Consider the following 17,900-nt stretch of genomic DNA (forward strand, 5'->3'; position numbering starts at 1 on the left):
ATATGTTTGAAATTTTGCATAATAAAAATTATTTTAAGTCAACTCTTTAGTTCTTTAAGTGCTCGTAAAATAAAGTCCAAACTCTTTATTTAGGAATAGAAAGCACAAGCCAATCCCAGTCTATCCTCCCAGTGTCATTGGCCAGTGCCTCCCACATATATCCTTTGCTCATGTGGCAGATTAGCAGACTCTTCGTTGTGTGTGTGACCGTCTTTCCCCAATCCTCTGCGTTCCTGTACACTTCTTACCATGAGCACCTTGGCTGCAGGATTGCCTTTAGTCTAGGTATAACGTAGTTTGCAAGAGCTGTACATTGCTGTAAAGCCATCAACCAATGACAAAGAGGGTTGGTGATTAAATTCCCCAGCTGTTTTCTCTTTTGGGTGGATCCCCCAGAAGTCTCCAATGGACTTGAGTTCCAGTTGCCCACTCTGGTATCTTACTGTTGAACACATTAGTATTGCTTTCTTTCCCTTCTTGGTCTCACCTCTCCACTTCTGTACTGGATCAGTTGCATCGAGTCCTAGTTTCAGGCTCTCCTGGGGGGTCGCCAATCTCACCCAGCTGTTAACTCATCCTTGTCTGGTTCTGTGCCTTTGTTCAAGCCATGCTCTTGGCCATACATGCCCCTCCATACCTATTACTTATATCATTGCCTTTTCTAATCTTAAATTTTAAAACAGTGCTAGTTTTAGAAAACTTTGAATATATAAACATTACAGAGAAAACAAAAACCATTCATGGTTACAACACCCCACAGATGGACATTTTCTTTAGTCTTTTTCTGTGTGTGTGTCTGCAATCGTCTGACCATTTTCCTGGGGCTTGAAGATCCACTTCCAGGGTGGCTCACTCACATGGTTCTTGGCAGGATCTCTTGGTTCCTCACTGACTTTGGCAGAAGGTTTTGGTTCCTTGCATATTGGCCTAAAAGGGCATCCTGAATGTTCACACGACATGGCAGCCGGTTTCAGCAGGGAACGTGATTTAAGAGAGAGAGCAAGAAGAAAGTTACAATATCTTACTATGACTTACCCTTGAAAGTAACCTACCACTTCTGCCTTATTCCACTGGTCACACCAACGAACCCAGATACAAAGTAGGAGGAAACTATATAGGGGCGTGAATATTATAAGGCTGGGAACATTGAGGGCATCTTTGAAGCTGGCTAGCAGAGCTAGTTTGTAATCTGGAGCTGCTTTGGGGGTTTTCAAAAACTGCCGTTAGGGCATACCTTTTTTTATGTCTTTGTAGCCTGGCCTCTGAAGAGAAATCATTTCATGTCCCTTTTCACTGTGTCTCACCTGCCTCTTTAAGATCTCAGACTTTCTTCTAGTTCTATTTTAATGATACTATTTTTCTTTGTTTGTTACTATTCTGAAAATTTTCCAATTCTGCGAATAAGACTCAGGCATCTTTTTCAAACCACTCCCATTTCTTCCTAATTTATATATTCTTAAATATTTATTTATTTATTTAATTTTGGGCTGTGTTGGGTCCCAGCTGCGGCATGCAGGCTCTTCGTTGCGGTGCACAGGCTTCTCTCTCTAGTTGTGGCATGCAGGCTCTAGAGTGCATGGGCTCTGCAGTTGCAGCACAGGCTCTCTAGTTGTGGCTTGCATGCTCAGTAGGCGTGGTGCACGTTCTTAGTTGCCCCACAGCATGTGGGATCCCATTTCCCCATCAGGGATCGAACCCATGTCCCCTGAATTGGAAGGTGGATTCCCAACCACTGGACCACCAGAGAAGTCCCCCATTTCTTCCTAATTTCTAAAGCATATCTGATTTCTAGATTTAGAATGTTCCAGAAACATCCCTGTTAAATCACTTTCTTAGGCTTTGTTGCCTTATTTTCAGGATTGTTTCTTTACCTTAAGAAAAGAAGATGAAATAGTATTTTTATTATAACAGCTTCCTCCATTGTTAGTTGTTCATTGATAAAAACTATCACTCTTCCCTTGGTGAAATAATAGTTTGGGTCTCATATCTAAAACTACCATCAGAATCTGTGTATTAAAGACAGTCTGTGTTATAGTGGTGAGAGGGTGAGTTTTGAGGCAATAGGCAAAGCTGCATGACTCCTAAAGTGAACCCTTTCACAGATTTCTCCTTGGCCCTGAGTATAGTTTAAAGCAGAATAAGAAGGAAAATTATCAGGGCAGCTGAATTACACCTGCCCATTGAGGGCCTGCACTAGGAATTTAAAACTAAGACTCCACCCATTAGTATCATGGCCCTTATGGAACTTTGTTGCCTTTGGATTTAAGTCATGAAGATATTTTCTAATAATTTATCCAAACATTTCACATTCATGAAATTATTTATTTTAGCGATAATGTAAAGTTTATAGCATAACGTTAAATTTAATTAAACCTTCAAAACAATGTAAATAGACATTACAATTAAAATAAAACTATGGCAGGATGTACCTGATGGTCAGCAGGGAAAACTTGTTCTACAATTATTTTATAATTGAGCTATAAAATTAGTTCAAATACTACACTTGTTTTTTCAGTACCTATCAATAAAAATTACAGAGTTTTCTCATTTGAAGATTGTAATTCATGATTGAACATAATGAGGAGTCCTTAATGGGGGATGTGCCTTTTCTTAAATGTCCCATTTTTATAACTCTGGACCCTCAACATTCTTCAAATGCAGCACTCGTTTTCCTGCTCTCGTTTCTTCAGTTTGAAGGCTAATTTGTTAGCTTTCTTCTCTGCTCTCTGTTCCCTGTGCTCTTCTTTTATAACTTGCTTTCTTGCTCTTTTATTTTCTTTGCTTTCATTTTTAGAACGTGGTTGAGTTGATACCTTAAGTAGATCATTGCCATTAATCATCTGCATTTATTAACTTGTTTTGCTGTGAGTCCTTTCTCTGGTAAGCCATTGAGAGGTATTCCTGTCCTATTAAATACTTGGATTTGTTTGGGCTTTGGTTAATATTTGATAAGCTAAGGATGGTTGAATAAATGTGAGCATGTGCTACAAATGAATTCACAATCCCACTTCTCTTTTGCTTCTTCTAGAACTAGAGAAACCATCTCTTCTTCCTCAGACTCATCAATATCATTAACTGGCAGACCTTCATCCTCAGAGTCTTAAAGTGTATTCAACTTCATACAATTCTCTGCCTTCTCTTTGCATTCGTCATTAAAAACTTCATGTAACCGATTGCTATCTATTGATACATGAATGGAATCCTCCAATTTGGCATTATCTGGCGCTCCAATCTTGTTATTATCTTAATTGCTCATAAAACTTCTCAAACTGCTCATGTAGGGTCAGCTGCTCATTTCTTCTCGCGACTGAGGAAGTAATAGAATTCTCTATGAAGTGACCTTTTATTTCTTCTTCCTCAAAAAATGGCTTCCTATACTTCACGAGGTTTGCACAGGCAGACGAAATCATCTTCATTTGCGAACGGGCTTTAAAAATCATAGTCATCGGGCTTCCCTGGTGGCGCAGTGGTTGAGAGTCCGCCTGCCGATGCAGGGGACACGGGTTCGTGCCCTGGTCCGGGAGGATCCCATATGCTGCGGAGCGGCTAGGCCCGTGAGCCATGGCCACTGAGCCTGCGCGTCCGGAGCCTGTGCTCCGCAACGGGAGAGGCCACAACAGTGAGAGGCCCGTGTACCACAAAAAGAAAAAAAAAAAAAAAATCATAGTCATCATTCCTCCCTATCACTTTCCTTCCCATCCATATCTTTCCACTCACTGCCATTTTCAGCTTTAGATTTCTTTCCATCTATTCCCTCTTCCTCTCTTGTTCCTCATCAGCCTGAAGGATAAAATCATTTTCACATCATCACCAAGAGCTGCAACAACGTCAGGAACCAAATCCAGTTGAGGACCCAAAATAGCAGCTGTTCTATTTACCAATTCAATACCTTCCTTAAATTCTGATGCAAACTCTGATTAAGGCAAAGTAAATCCATGGCCTAGAATTATTAAAGTTTCCTCTTTCTCATCTCTCCTGTTACGCTGAAGGTATTTTGAATTTAAGCCCATAGGGCCCAGGTGATTCTTTCAAGTGCCGTAGGTAGTTATAATCATTGTCAAAGAACTCGTCATAACTTCCCCTGTTTTGCTCACGTTCTTCATTTATTTCGTGTAGGCAACAGAACCCTCTGGGGTGCATTTTCATCTGCTACTAAAGACTCTGTGACTCAAATGGACCATGTGGAAAAGACACAGTTTTCCTCTCTCTAAAGAGCTTTCCCCCCAATTCTGTTGCTGTGTGGGGCTCACACCAAGAACAGTGACCTGAGGGTCCCAGAGCAGGTGACACATCTTGGAAGTGGACAAGGCCTACCTAGTAGCCACGTCTTAAGGCCATGCCATAATCTACTCTTGGACTTCACACTGCAGGTCTGAAGAATTGGCTCAGAGACACAATAAAAGCTGCAAATATTATTCCACCCAACAATGCCGAAAAACACTTAATCCCTGCCTCAGCTACACCTGCAAGGTCAGCCAAAGCTGCCAAAAGAGTCTCAAGTTACCTGTCTGACTCTGTGCCCCACTCAGGCTTGAAAACCCACATGGCCTAACACAGTAAAGCCCCAGCCTTGATCAAAACACTGGTTTCCCATGATATTTTGTCCCCTCCCTCATCCATTTCTTATTTATTTCTCAAGGTTGCCTGCCCGTTTACCAAGATGTTGGAGTCTGAGTGGATCAATAAGTACTTCATCCCTTCTCCCCATCCTGAGTCTGGAACCAATATAGAGACAGATGTAGGCTCCCAAGAGAAGAAACTAATCACTTAATATATCACTTTTGTTAAAAAGAAAGCTGATTTCTAGAATCAGAGAACTCCAGAGATTGTCCTTTTAAATTAAACTCTTAGTCTCTGGCTTCCATGTGTTCACTGAGTGTTGTTTCTACCTTATTTAACCCCAAAATGAAACTTATTCCTTTCATAATATAGGCCTCCACTAGTTGTTATTTGTTCATTAATAAGTCTACTAATTTTGCCTAGTTAAATAACAATTTGGATTTCTTAAGATCTATGGCCGAATAGGTACGCACCCCCAATTTAGACACGGTTACCCACCTTGCCACTGGCACAGCTGACAAGCACAAGCGTCACTCTTGTGGCAGGTCCCTTACTCCATCACAGAGAGCTGTGCATGGCTCCTGAGGTCAGGTTGTCACTGAAAGAGGAATGGCTTATATTGAATGGCCTCGTTGATTCCCCCAAACTTTCCAGTCAGGTACATCATTCCTCACCTGGTTGGAGCAGAAGTCAGAAAGGTTAGTTACTTCAGTAGATGCACTTCTACATAAAACCTGAAGCCAGGTAAATGGAACTCCCTCCCAGTAGATATATATCCTCTGTCCATCAATATGTGAGAGGTAATTTCAGTGCCCCCCAGTCCACCCCCACTTTTAAGGCTGAGGTATTTAGTTAGCTCAGAGGCAGCTGATTCAGAAGACAGAGCAATCATCAGAGGAAAGTACCAGTAGCACGTCTAGTCTCATCCCTGATGATAATTGTTTCTGCTATATAGGTAATCTACTAGTCAGTGAAGACGTTCAGATTTGGATAACAGAAAGTTTAGTTACAAAGGTCAAATCAAATTTCCTCCATTTAACTTTCATGATTTTTCCCCTCCAGTCTGAATTATAGAACAGAAAATGGAAATGACCATTTGTTAGCATTCTTCATGCCACTGAAGAATGTTCCTACCATATTATGTGGAGGCTAGGTGTAAATTAGAGGATATGCTCCCACTTTGTTTTATGAGGCATTGACATATCTGTCTTATATTTTTAATTTTCTATAGAGATAACAATCTGAGAATTGCTTGAGAATGTTTGAGAATGATGCAAAAAAAGAATCTTGGGTTAGGCTTGGAAACAAATATAATTTAGAATATAATGTAGTCCATAAGAAAATGTGTTGATTTACATGTTTATATAACTGATTGTGACATTTGAAGTGATTATAATATAGCAGGTAGAGAGAAAATTATATCTTTGTAAATATAAGTCAGTGCATTAAGAGCAAGAAATTAGTATTGTGAAATTCCAAAATTAATTTGTTATATCAAATATGCACAGTATTCCTCTTCCCTCTTTTTTATTTTTGTCATCTAATGGATTAATTGTATACTTTTTTTGGAGTCCATTTTACCTCCATAGTTAGCTTATTAGCTGTAACTCTTGGCCATCTTACTTGCTAGGTTGTTTTAGAGTGTGTATTATACAGCTTTAACTTATCACAGTCTGCCTCCGAGTGATAACCTATTTTACATACAGAATGAGAATATAAATATAATATACTTCCATTACTTTACTCTCTGCCTTTTTGCTACTGTCATCATACAGTTTAATTCTAGATATCTTATTAAGCACCTAATACATTGTCACCATTTTTACTTTGAATGGTTGATTATATTTGAAAGATTAATAATAATAAAATAATAATTTAAAAATTTTCTTTTTTTATTGAAGTGTAGTTGATTTACCGTGTTGTGCCCATCTCTGCTGTGCAGCACAGTGACTCAGTTATACACACGTATACATTCTTTTTTTTTTTTATTTTTTAACATCTTTATTGGAGTATAATTGCTTTACAATGGTGTGTTAGTTTCTGCTTTACAACAAAATGAATCAGTTATATATATACATATGTTCTCATATCTCTTCCCTCTTGCGTCTCCCTCCCTCCCACCCTCCCTATCGCACCCCTCCAGGCGGTCACAAAGCACCGAGCTGATCTCCCTGTGCTATGTGGCTGCTCCCCACTAGCTACCTACCTTAAGTTTGGTAGTGTATATATGTCCATGCCTCTCTCTCGCTTTGTCACAGCTTACCCTTCCCCCTCCCCATATCCTCAAGTCCATTCTCTAGTAGGTCTGTGTCTTTATTCCTGTTTTACCCCTAGGTTCTTCATGACATTTTTTTTTCTTAAATTCCATATATATGTGTTAGCATACAGTATTTGTCTCTCTCTTTCTGACTTACTTCACTCTGTATGACAGACTCTAGGTCCATCCACCTCATTACAAATAGCTCAATTTCATTTCTTTTTATGGCTGAGTAATATTCCATTGTATATATGTGCCACATCTTCTTTATCCATTCATCCGATGATAGGCACTTAAGTTGTTTCCATCTCCAGGCTATTGTAAATAGAGCTGCAATGAACATTTTGGTACATGACTCTTTTTGAATTATGGTTTTCTCAGGGTATATGCCCAGTAGTGGGATTGCTGGGTCATATAGTAGTTCTATTTGTAGTTTTTTAAGGAACCTCCATACTGTTCTCCATAGTGGCTGTACCAATTCACATTCGCACCAGCAGTGCAAGAGTGTTCCTTATTCTCCACACCCGCTCCAGCATTAATTGTTTCTAGATTTTTTGATGATGGCCATTCTGACTGGTGTGAGATGATATCTCATTGTAGTTTTGACTTGCATTTCTCTAATGATTAATGATGTTGAGCATTCTTTCATGTGTTTGTTGGCAGTCTCTATATCTTCTTTGGAGAAATGTCTATTTAGGTCTTCTGCCCATTTTTGGATTGCGTTGTTTGTTTTTTTATTATTAAGCTGCATGAGCTGCTTATAAACTTTGGAGATTAATCCTTTGTCAGTTGCTTCATTTGCAAATATTTTCTCCCATTCTGAGGGTTGTCTTTTGGTCTTGTTTATGGTTTCCTTTGCTGTGCAAAAGCTTTTAAGTTTCATTAGGTCCCATTTGTTTATTTTTGTTTTTATTTCCCTTTCTCTAGGAGGTGGGTCAAAAAGGATCTTGCTGTGATTTATGTCATAGAGTGTTCTGCCTATGTTTTCCTCTAAGAGTTTGATAGTTTCTGGCCTTACATTTAGGTCTTTTATCCATTTTGAGCTTATTTTTGTGTATGGTGTTAGGGAGTGATCTAATCTCATAGTTTTACATGTACCTGTCCAGTTTTTCCAGCACCACTTATTGAAGAGGCTGTCCTTTCTCCACTGTACATTCCTACCTCCTTTATCAAAGATAAGGTGACCATATGTGCTTGGGTTTATCTCTGGGCTTTCTATCCTGTTCCATTGATCTGTACTTCTGTTTTTGTGCCAGTACCATACTGTGTTGATTACTGTAGCTTTGTAGTATAGTCTGAAGTAAGGGAGCCTGATTCCTCCAGCTCCGTTTTTCATTCTCAAGATTGCTTTGGCTATTCGGCGTCTTTTGTGTTCCCATACAAATTGTGAAATTTTTTTTTTCTAGTTCTGTGAAAAATGCCAGTGGTAGTTTGATAGGGATTGCATTGAATCTATAGATTGCTTTGGGTAGTAGAGTCATTTTCACAATGTTGATTCTTCCAATCCAAGAACATGGTATATCTCTCCATCTATTTGCATCATCTTTAATTTCTTTCATCAGTGTCTTATAATTTTCTGCATACAGGTCTTTTGTCTCCTTAGGTAGGTCTATTCCTCGATATTTTATTCTTTTTGTTGCAATGGTAAATGGGAGTGTTTTCTTGATTTCACTTTCAGATTTTTCGTCATTAGTATATAGGAATGCCAGAGATTTCTGTGCATTAATTTTGTATCCTGCTACTTTACCAGATTCATTGATTAGCTCTAGTAGTTTTCTGGTAGCATCTTTAGGATTCTCTATGTATAGTATCATGTCATCTGCAAACAGTGACAGCTTTACTTCTTTTCCGATTTGGATTCCTTTTATTTCCTTTTCTTCTCTGATTGCTGTGGCTAAAACTTCCAAAACTATGTTGAATAAGAGTGGCAAGAGTGGGCAACCTTGTCTTGTTCCTGATCTTCTTTTTTAATATTCTTTTCCATTATGGTTTATCCCAGGAGACTGGATATAGTTCCCTGTGCTATACAGTAGGACCTTGTTGTTTATCCATTCTAAATGTAATTGTTTGCATCTACCTATACCAAACTCCAAGTCCATCCCTCTGCCTCTCCCCTTCCCCCTTGACAACCACAAGTCTGATCTCTATGTCTGTGAGTTTGTTTCTGTTTTGCAGATAGGTTCATTTGTGTCATATTTTAGATTCCACATATAAGTGATATCATGGTTATTTGTCTTTCTCTTTCTGGCTTAGTTCACTTAGTATGATAACCTCTAGTTGCATCCATGTTCCTGCAAATGGCATTATTTTGTTCCTTTTTGTGGCTGAGTAGTATTCCATTGTATATATGTACCACATCTTCTTTATCCACTCATCTGTTGATGGACCTTTAAGTTGTTTCCATGTTTTGGCTATTGCAAACAGTGCTGCTATGAACATAGGGGTGCTTGTATCTTTTTGAATTATAGTTTTGTTCGGGTTTATGCCCAGGAGTGGGATTGCTGGATCATATGGTAACTCTATTTTTAGTTTTCTAAGGAACCTCCATGCCGTTTTCTGTAGTGACTGCACCAACTTACATTCCCACCAACAATGTAGGAGGGTTCCCTTTCTCCATACCCTCTCCAGCATTTGTTATTTATAGACTTTTTAATGATGGCCATTCTGACCAATGTGAGATGGTACCTCATTGTAGTTTTGTTTGCATTTCTCTAATAATTAGTGACGGTGAGCATCTTTTCATGTGCCTACTGGCCATCTGTATGTCTTCTTTGGAGAAATGTCTATTAAGGTCTTCTGCCCATTTTTCAATTGGGTTGTTTGTTTTTTTGTTGTTGAGTTGTATGTGCTGTTTGTATGTTAGCAACTTTCTTTATATTTACCCTCGTGATTACCAGATCCAATGATCTTCAGTCCATCGTGTAGATACAGGTTTGCATCTGGTATCATTTTACTTCTGCCTGAAGGATTTTAACATTTTTTGTAGTGTGAGTCTTCTAGTGATGAAAACTTTCAGCTTTTGTGTGCCTGAAAAAGTTTTCATTTTACTTTGTTGCTTTGTATGATATTTTTCCTGGGTAAAGAACCTCGAGTTTATCATACTTTTCTTTTAGTACTTTAAAGATGTTGCTGCACTTGTCTTCTAGCTTGCATTGTTTTCTTCAAGAAATCTGTCATCACTATCTTTGTGTCTCTGTATATTGTCTGTGTCCTCAGGTTGCTTTTAAGATTTTCCCTTTAGCACTGGTTTTAAGTAATTTCATTATAATGTGCCTTGGTGTAGTTTTTTCCTTTTTTCTTCCATGTTTCTTATTCTTGGGGTTTGTTAAGTTTCTTGGATCTATGTGTTTATGATTTTAATCAAGTTCGGTACATTTTCAGCCACTATTGCTCTAAATATTTCCTCCTCCCAGCCTTTTGGAGACTCTGATTACATGCATATTGGCTGCTTGTAGGCATCCCACAGTTAATGGATACTCTGTTATGTTAATGTTTTCAATCTTTTTTCTCTCTATATTTCATTTAGGATAGTTTCTGTTGCTGTGCCTTCAAGTTCGTTAATTTTTTTTTTCAGTGTATAATTTATTAATTCCATCTCATGTATTTTTCCTCTTAGATGCTATAATCTTAACCTGTAGACATTCCATTTGGGCTACTTTTATAACTTCTATGTTTTACTTACTTTCAAACTCTTCTCTAACTGCTTGAACATATGGAATACAGTTGTAACTGGTTTAATGGCCTTGTGAACTGATTTTATCATCTGTGTCATTTCTGTATCAGTTATCATTGATTGATTTTTTTCTCATTACAGATTATATTTTCCTGCTTCTTTGTATGCCTGGTAATTTTAAAATTTGATATAAGAAATTGTGAATTTTACCTTGGGTGTTTCTATTTTCGTATTTCTTTAAGGTATTCTTGAGCTTGTTTTAGGAGACAGTTGGAAACCATTTGATCCTACGTGGATCTTGCTTTTAAACTTTGTTAGGTGAAACTAAGTTGTATTTAGCCTAGAGTTAATTCACCCCAACTAGTGAGGCAGGACCCTTCTTAGTACTCTGAACAATGACCCTTAATAATGAGATTTTATACTCTGACATTTGGGACAGACATTATTCCTGACCCTGTTTGGCCTCCTAACGCTGCTCGCTCTAATCTTTTCTTTTCTGGCCTCAGGTAGTTTCCTCACTTTGTATGTACTGATCGGGACTCCACTGAATACTCAGCAAAAACTTCTGCAGATCTCAGGAGTTCTCTCTTTGTAAAACATTGTCCCTTCCAGTACTCTATGATGAAAATTTTAGCCATCTTCATTTTCCTGGACACCCAGCTCTGCCTCCTAACTCAGGGAGATACCTGGGCTCTCTCTGACATTCCCCTCCCTGTGCAATACCCTGGAAACTTTTTTCAGGCAGTAAGCTAGGTAATCAAAGGGCTCACCTCAACTTTTCCCTGTCTCTGAAGGATCACTGTCCTTCATTGCCTGGTATCCAAAGTTTTGAGTGCTGTTGTTTCATATATTTTGTCTGTTTTTTTCAGTTGTTTGAAGAGAGAATGTAAATCTAACCCCTCTTATTCAGTCTTGAATGGAAGTGGAAGTCCCATTGGTTGATTTTTTTTTTTTTTCTAATCTTGCCACCAGCCTTACATACTGGTGTAAACCCTACTTGGTCATGATCCACCATTCTTTTTATTTATTGCTGGGTTGGGTTTGCTAATAGTTTGTTGAAGAATTTTACATCTGTGTTCCTAAAGGATATTGGTCTGTACTTTTCTTTCCTCATAATGCCTTCACCTGGTTTTGGTCTCAGGGTAATGCCACCTTCATAACATGAATTGGGAAATGTTTTCTCCTCTTCTACTGTCTGCAACAAGTTGTATATAATTTATATTCTTTCTGTCTTTTTTTAAATGTTTATTTATTTTACTTTTGGCTGCATTGGGTCTTCGTTGTTGAGCGTGGGCTTTTCTCTAGTTGCAGCGAGCGGGAGCTACCCTTTGTTGTGGTGCATGGGCTTCTCCTTGTGGTGGCTTCTCTTGTTGCAGAGCACAGGCTCTGGGTGCGTGGACTTCAGTAGTTGCAGTATGTGGGCTCAGTAGTTGTGGCTCGCAGGCTCTAGAGCGCAGGCTTAGTAGTTGTGGCACACGGGCATAGTTGCTCTGTGGCATGTGGGATCTTCCCGGAGCAGGACTCGAACCCATGTCCCCTGCACTGGCAGGCAGATTCTTAACAACTGTGCCACCAGGGGAAGTCCCTATATTATTTCTTTATTAAAGGTTGGGTAGATTTAGCAGTGAAAATATTTGGACCTGGAGTTTTCTTTGTTGGAAGGCTTTTAAGGACAAATTCAATTTCTTTAATAGATATAGGACTGTTCAGATTACCTTTTTCCTCTGTGTGAGATGTGATACTTTGGGTGTTGTAAAGAATTAATCAATTCATCAAAGTTGCCAAGAGCAGTTTCTGTGGAATGGTGCAGGCAAAAGCCAGACTGGAGTAGACTTAAGAGGTCTTTAGAGGAGTTTTGGTGCAAAAAGAACCACATAATGTGGTCGCTTCTGAAGAGAAGTGGGTTCAAGAGGTTTTTTCTTTTTTAATATAAAGAGGAATAAGAGAATATATGGTGATGAGAGTAACCCAGTAGAGAATTCTGGTTGCCCAATGTTTAATTCATATGAGTAGTGTGTAATCAAATAAGATAAAAGGTACACAAACTGATTTTAGATTGCAGAGTGGTATGCATAGAGAATTTTAATATGAATTTAATGCACATTCTTCTTGATCTTTCATCCTTACATCCTAGATGAAGACAGATTACTGAGTAGTATTCAGTCAAGAGCTTCTCTACCAGCTTGGAAAAAGCATGCTGCTAGGTAACTATTGGTCTTCAGGCTTAATTCCAAATGAGAATTATTATAGTTGAGGGGAAGTTGTTTTAATATACATTATTACTATCCCCTGGTTCCCCACTTACTCTCCCACGACTTGCTATTTTGTTTCTAAAATGGGAAATGGAAAATTATGCTGATAACTTTTATTCAGTTGTGAAAATAGCCACTGAATGGAGCCAACAAGATACTCTAATGCCCTTAGAAAGAGGAGGGAGGGTCTCAGCAGCTGGCATGCAAACAGTTATACCGGGGACATGGGATGAGAGGTGATTTCTGCCGACTGAGATCAACAAATTGTCTTTGATTTGGAGCCAGTCATCATGCAAAGAGCTGAAACAAGAGTGACCTAAGCAAAGCATACTATTAAGTGCAAAATCCTGAGAGGGAAAAAGCTTACTGTCATTCAGTGTGTAGTGTGACAGAATACGGTGATGGTGGAGTGTGTTACAAGATGAAATATCAGATATAAGACAGGGTCCAAATTATTAGAGATTTGTGGGCTATGGTTAAAAAATTACATTTTATTAAATGTTTGATACTAAATAGAGGATTTCTGTTATTAAAAGATCACTTGGGCTGCTGCATAAAAGACTATAGCAAGCAAGAATGGAAGCTGATAGACTACTGCAGTAATTCATAAAATGGTGGTATTATATATTAGGGTGAGATAAAGTGAAGTAGATGGATTTGGAGTGGATTTTGGAGGTAGAACTCAAAATCTGAAATTAGGCTGAGGTTAGAATTCTTCTGCAGCTTACTTATTGTATGACTTTGGAAAAGTTTTAAAAACCTTTCCTACATATTTTCTCACGGGCAGAATGGGGATTATGGGAATATTAAAATAACATGTGTAAAATATAAGCTTTATACCATGATGTCTGACATGTAGTAATCACTTAATAAATAGTAGTTATCATTCTTATGTTATTGTAGCCCCGTAACTGATATTCCTGTGTCCAGTTCCCTCTCCACACAAACATATCTCCATATTGCTACTAGAATTGTCTTTTAAGTCACAGAGTACATCATTCCTTTGCTCAAGAAACCCTTTAAGTCCTTCTAATCAGTATAAACTTCATGGCATATATCAGGGACGCCCATCTGTCTTTGCATCTTCATCTCTCGCATCATTCTTCTCCCATTTACCATAGACTCTGGACTAGTGCTTCTTGAATTTTAATGTGCCTACCGCTCACCAGGGGATCTTGTTAAAACGCAGACCCTAATTCAGAAGAGCTGAGGTTCTGCATTCCTAACAAGCTTCCAGGGGATGCTGTTTCTGCTGGTCTCTGGACCACACTGTGAGAAGCATAGTACTAGAGTACTTAAAGTCCCTGAAGGGTACATTGTGTCCCTGCAACTTTGGCTTTTCTCATCAGTCTGACTCATTGTCCAGATTGACCTTTCTCTTATTTCTCTGAAATCACTCTCATCTTTCAAGGTCTATCTAGCTCAAAGGTCACTATCTCTATGAAATTTTCTTCAAATATCCATTTTGTTCACCATCACAGCTTCCCAAATGTTTGCTTTCTCCATTCCCCATAGTATTTTGTAAATAGGTTGTATCACAGCATGCCACTGATCTTTAGATCCATGGTCTTCCTTGTGGGACGGTGCTCTCTGAGGTCAAGCACGTGTCTCTGTTTCTTCTTTAAGTTCTACAGCTTCTTGCACAGAGGGCACCTGACAGATGCTCAGTAAATATTTCTTGAGTAAATGAAACTGATATATACTTCTGAAAAATGGTGAATCACTCCGTATAGTAAATGTTACTCCAAGTAAATTAAAAGGCTTTTTTAAAGCTTAAATTGCTGATTTTGCATTTCTTTATGTAAAATACTCCTATTCTTGTTAAGTTTTCTTCAGTGTTTTAGCTGGTCACCCAAAGCAATATATTCATAATACATATCTATTAGTTCTTAACAGAGCAATATATCTTTTCAAGGCTTGTAAAGCCTCAGGCTTTCTCTTAGTTAACACCAAGCTAAAATTTATAAAGATTACACACACTGTGAAAAATGATTTCTTTGAACTGTGCTGTCAGAGAGTAACATGGTTAAAATCTTTTGTCTGAAGCTGGTAAGGAATGAGAAGAAGAATGGGAATGTAACTGCTTTTTAAACACTTAAATTATGTAAAGAGAAGAATAAGGATGCTACTTAATATATGTCTTAATATCTATAGTCAAATACAAAATATTTCATTTCCAACTTTTAAGAAATCACATTTGTCTAATGGAGAAATTTAAGAATCACATTAGATGAAAAGTTTCTTAAGGGCATGCATGTGCAGTTATGTCCACTTCTCAAGAGTTCTTTAGCCTTTATGAAATTTTCTCAAGGAGAGAAATCAGGTTAGCCCTCCCTCCCCACCCCACCATGTTCCCAACCAGGGAAAATCTCTTCAAAGTCTGTTAGAACTCCTTGCTTACTTTGCAACATAAAATTAGAGCATTCCCTTAAATGGCTAAAGCTAGAGATATATATAGCTATCAAAGCTTGGACAGCTCCTTCTCAGGGCTGAAGAATTGTGTTTTCCATATGCACAACTCTTGGTGTTGCTGATTTCAGTTAAGTAGACTTTCAAATTTTAATTTGCATAGCATTAACACTTCGCCCTGAGAAGCAACAGTTTTATGGAGACATTTCCTTGTCTGTTCTCATGCAATTAAAAAAAAATCCACGGGGCATTCATTAACACTTCTAAAAGTGATAGGCTGTGTTTTATGCCATTTTCATTTGCATTGCTTCTGATCTTGCCATAACTAATTAAAAGGGAGTTTAGGGTAATATAAACAATGCTTTTTGGCTATAATAAAAGCTGTTTTTTTGTCTGACAAAGAAGTAAAGTCTACAAGGTCTTTTGGACAAAGGATAAGGATATGCTCTTTATGGCTTGACTCTCAAGAGACCTTTATAGTCTATTATGTTTGAGGTCGCTTCCTTTGTGGAACTTTCTTCTAGTGTAGCTTCTACTGCCTAGCATTCTGTCCTCTTACCTCAGCCTAGGGAGGCTGCCCTTAAGTAAATCTCTTTGGTGGGAAGGTAAGATTTCAACTGGGTCTTGTAATAAGAATATGATTATAGTATTAGGAGGGAAGGTAGTTGGTTTTGCCTCATTAAGAAAGAATTGTCAGCTGAAGCCAAGATACGGGGAGAAGGTCAGTAACATTCTGGAGGTAGCTCAGTAATCAGCTTTGTGGCATAATAATAGATAATTTAAAACGGAAAGGTGAGACAGATTTTTGAGAAACTTCAATTTGGAGCATGAATTCAGTACATATTGAAACTTATTCACTACATATTGATAAATTATTAAAGGATTTTTTAAAATGCTAGAATGATGCCCATGTTAAATTTGGATGGGCATAGTTATGAGATATCCTGGGACTACGGTAATTCTCAGCCAGTTAGGAAAGGGAGGGAAATACAATAGATGAAACTGAGCCTTGGCAAGCTGACCTACATGTATGGTCTCGTCCATGGCAAGCTCACAGGCTCAAGCAGTAAATGGGCAATGATCGTAACAGGAATCACTCCCTGTGCTGGGGAAGAGCAATCAAGAATATTAACTAGCAATTGGGAGTCAGGAAGGTCACAGTGCATGTCACAAAATCTTACCATTGGGCAGACCCCTCCCCAGTGCGGGACAGGTTCAGAGTGCAGTAATCAGGTGAAGAAGGGGCTTTTCATAACTGAGGCAGAGAATTAGGGACCCCTTGTTGGTTATTGAGGTTCAAGACAGGATTCCAGTTTTACAGTTTCTGTGTATGGCGGGATGGAATAGGTTGAATGTGGGGGCTGGGATTTTAGGCTAATCTAAGCAGAAAGAGAGAGGAAGATAGAGACATACACTCAGTCTGATGGATTGAGCCAACAGCATCTGGCTACATGATTGCCCCAGGCTTATACCTAGTTCACTGGACCTTAGTTTTGGTTGGTGATGAAGGAGGCTGTAGACTTGAGGAAATCTAGCTGTCAGTGCTGGATCATCATATCTGGAAAGGCTAATCCAATAGTGGTATTGAGGTTGTAAACTGCTATGGGGCTGAGCCTGCAGTAGTTGAGTCAGCTTTGGGGAAGAAGCAGAGGAAATGAATCAGGGTGTAGCAGATGTTTCATATAATGGGTCTGTCCCCTCTGGAAAACTCTTTAGTGGCTTTCATGATAATGGTCAAATGCAATGGTCTGCTATTTAAGTCCCTATCCAATACAAATTAAATGCCTCTGTCCTGTGTTATCTCTTACTGTTCCCTACATGGATTTTCCATTGCAAGCAACTTAATTTACACACTGTCCTCATATACCTCATGCTTCTCATTTTCCACTTCTTTTCTTACAATTCTTTCTTCCTGGAATACCTTTTCCTACTTTTTTTCTACCTACAAAATCTGTAAGATCCAGAACAATCCTTTGTGTACCTCTTGTGTATTTCAGCACAAAGTAACCTCTCTCCCAACATCGATCTTATCCATAAAATATTTGCTTATCCTACATTCCTGTGAGAATTCTTCTTAATTCTTCTTAATCCATGTTTATTCAGTATGACAGGTTTATTGAGAGTCTACTATATACCTTTGTAACAAGCTCCAACCTTCGAATTTCCTAATCTCTATCAAAACATGTCACTGGGCATATTACTCTGCTCAGGTTGTCATAGGAAAATATCATAGACTGGGTGGCTTAAACAATAGAAGTTTATTTCTCACAGTTAGAGAGGCTGCCAAGTCCAAGATCAGGTGCCCTTGTCCTGGCTTGAAGATGGCTATCCTCTTGCTGTGCTCACACATGGCAGAAAGAGGAAACTCTGGTGTCTCTCCCTCTTCCTATAAGGGCACTGATCCCATCATGGGAGCATCACCTTCATGACCTCATCTAAACCTAATTACCTCCCAAAGACCCCCCAACTCCTAATACCATCACATTGGGGGTTTAGGGATTCCACGTATGAATTTGGAGGGGACACATTCAGTCCCTAACATTCCTCCCCTGGCCTCCCAAAATTTGTGTCCTTCTTGCATGCAAAATATATTAATTCCATCCCAGCATCCCTAAAACTCTTAACTTGTTCTAGCATCAGCTCTAAAGTCTAAAGTTCTATCTCATCTAAACGTCATCTAAATCAGATATGAATGAGACTCAAAGTGCAGTTCATCCTGAGGCAAAATTCTTCTCCAGCTGTAAACCTG

At 38.7% G+C, this 17,900-nt stretch overlaps 1 pseudogene; it reads right to left on the minus strand.

Moving 5' to 3' along the window:
• Window positions 1-2,651: 2,651 nt before the first annotated feature.
• Window positions 2,652-4,292, minus strand: LOC132519136 (protein LTV1 homolog; annotated as a pseudogene).
• Window positions 4,293-17,900: the final 13,608 nt, after the last annotated feature.

This window comes from Lagenorhynchus albirostris, chromosome 4 (assembly GCF_949774975.1).
Source record: "Lagenorhynchus albirostris chromosome 4, mLagAlb1.1, whole genome shotgun sequence".
NCBI lineage: Eukaryota > Metazoa > Chordata > Mammalia > Artiodactyla > Delphinidae > Lagenorhynchus > Lagenorhynchus albirostris.